Raw genomic sequence first — 3,111 nt, 5'->3', positions numbered from 1 at the left:
TTCTGTAAACCTTCATCTAAAGTACAATTTAAAAAAATTAAAAAAAAAAAAAAACAGCCCTGCTCTAGATGTCTTCACTGAAGAATTCTACTAAACATTCAGAGAAGAGCTCACACCAGTACTACTCAAACTATTTCAGAACATAGAAAAGGAAGGAATATTCCTGGATTCATTGTATAAAGCCAGGATAATCCTGATACCAAAGCCAGGCAAAGACAGCACAAAAAAAGAAAATTACAGACCAATCTCTCATGAATATAGATGCAAAAATTCTCAAGAAATTCTAGCCGATAGAATTCAGCCCCATACCAAAAAAATAATATACCTGACCAAGTGGTATTCATACCAGATATACAAGGATGGTTCATCATTAGAAAATCAATCAGTGTGATCCATCACATAAAGAGAACAAAAGAAAAGAATCACATTATCATCTCAATTGACAAAGAATTCAACTTTAGGATTGCAAAGAGATCATTGTGTTGGTTGTCAGAATCATTTATGCCAGATGTGCATGTTACTGTAATTATGACCTTTAATTAAACATGACCTAAACTATTGATGGAAACCCTGGTGGCGTAGCAGTTAAGAGCTACGACCACTAACCAAAATGTCGGCAGTTCAAATTCACCAGGTGCTCTTTTGAAACTCTGTGGGGCTATTTTACTCTGTCTTATAGGGTCGCTGAGTCAGAATCGACAGCAACGGGTTAGTTTTTTTTTCTTTTGGTTTTAAACTGTTGACAAAATTGAACTAAAGCAGTGAGTATATATCAATTTTATGTCTGGATAGAAGGTTGTTGGAATTTTGATGGGTATTTTGTTGAATCTATCGATTGCTTTTGGTAGCGTTGACATCTTGACAATATTAAGTCTTCTGATCCATGAGTACGGAATGTCTTTCCATTTATTTCAATCTTCTTTAATTTCTTTCAGTAATGTTTTATAGATTTAAGTGTACAAGTCTTTCATCTCTCTGGTCAAATTTACTCCCAGGTATTTTATTCTCTCAGAAGCTATTGTAAATAGAGCTATTTCTTTAATTTCCTTTTCAGATTGCTTGTTGCTGATGTATAAAAATTTGACTGATTTTTGTGTGCTGACCTTGTATCTGGCCACTTTGCTGCTGGGGATATATATATATATATGTATATATATACACACATGTATCTACATATGCTGTTGTTGTTAGGTGCTGTCGAGTCCCGACTCATAGCGACCCTAAGTACAACAGAATGAAACACTGCCCAGTCCTGCACCATCCTCACAATCGTTATGCTTAAGCCCCTTGTTGCAGCCACTGTGTTAATCCATCTTGTTGATGGTCTTCCTTTTTAACACTGACCCTCTACCAAGCATGATGTCCGTCTCCAGGGACTGATCCCTCCTGACAACATGTCCAAAGTATGTGAGACATAGACTTGCCATCCTTGCTTCTAAGGAGCATTCTGGCCAGACTTCGTCCAAGACAGATTTGTTTGTTCTTTTGGCAGTCCATGGTATTTTCAATATTCTTTGCCAACATCAAAATTCAAAGGCATCATTTTCTCTCCGGTCTTCCGTGTTCATTGTGCAGCTTTCTCATGCATATGAGGCGATTGAAAACGCCACGGCTTGGGTTAGGTGCACCTTAGTCCTTAAAGTAACATTTTTGCTTTTTAACACTTTAAAGGGGTCTTTTGCAGCAGATTTGCGTCGTTTGATTTCATGACTGCTGCTTGCATGGGTGTTGATTATGGATCCAAGTAAAACAAAATCTATACACATTTACATATATGTATATATACTTATATAATAAGGAGCCCTAGTGGCGCAGTGGTTAAGGGATCGACTGCCAACTGAAAGGTGAGCAGTTTGAAATCGGCAGCTGCAAGGGAGAATGAGGTGGCAATCTACGTCTGTAGAGGTTTACAGCCTTGGAAGCTCTATGAGGTTGCTATGAGTTGGAGTTGTTGTTGTTGTTGTTAGGTGCTGTCATGTCAGTTCTGACTCACAGTGACCCTATAGACAACAGTACAAAATTCTTCCCCTGCCTGCACCATCCTCACAATGGTTGCTATATTTAAGCCCATTGTTGGAGCCACTGTGTCAATCTATCTCTCGATATACAGAATCATGCCATTTGCAAAAAGCGATAGCTTTACTTCTTTTTTCCTGATTTGGATACATTTTATTTCTTTTTCTTACTTAATTGCACTGGCTAGAACTTCCAGTACAATATTGAATAGCAGTGGTAAGAACAGACATCCTTGTCTTGTTCCTGATGTTAAGGGGAAAGCACTCAGTCTTTCTCTATTTAGTGTGATGTTGGCTGTGGGTTTTTCATAAATGCTGTTTATCAAATTGAGGAGTTTCCCTTCCATGCCTATCTTGTTGAGTGCTTTTATCATGAAATAGTGTTGGATTTTGTCAAAAGTCTTCTCTGGGTGGACTGACATGGTCATGTGCTTCTTTTTCTTCACTCTATTGATTTCGTAATGTTGAATCACCATTACATTCCTGTGGTAAATTCAACTTGAGCACAACATGAATGATGTTAACTGCTGTCCCTGAATTGTATGTGTGAAAAATGTTGAATTGGCAAATGTTGTGTAAATATATATACGTACATTTTTTTTAATTTTTTTTATTGTTGTGCTTTAAGTGAAAGTTTACAATTCAAGTTAGTCTCTCAAACAAAACTTTACACATTGTTTTGTGACCCTTCTTGCTCTCCCTATGCTATGACAGCGCACTCTTCCTTTCCACCTCGGATTTCCCATATACATACATATTTTTAAAACAATAAAAAATAAAGAACTCCATTGATTCCCCACTGCCAAACTCAGGTTTTTTTTCAAATACTGGAGTGGAACAGCATCACTTGATTCTTTAACCTATAAATTCTGAGGCCTCATCCAAAATCTTTTTAATAAAAATTTATAGAATTAAGCCATGGTACTAATTTTTTAAAAAATTAAATAAAATGTGATTGTGAAGTGCTACACATTTCAAGAAGCAAAAGCCCAGGAGCTTTAGGAAATCCTCTGTTGTGGATTAAATTATGCCCCCCAAAAACATGTGTTTTTAAATCTTACCTCCTATACCTGTGGATGTAATCCCATTTGGGAAT

The sequence above is a fragment of the Trichechus manatus genome, unplaced genomic scaffold (genome assembly GCF_000243295.1).
Source record: "Trichechus manatus latirostris isolate Lorelei unplaced genomic scaffold, TriManLat1.0 scaffold00310, whole genome shotgun sequence".
NCBI lineage: Eukaryota > Metazoa > Chordata > Mammalia > Sirenia > Trichechidae > Trichechus > Trichechus manatus.
Note: the sequence above shows the minus strand (reverse complement) of the source record.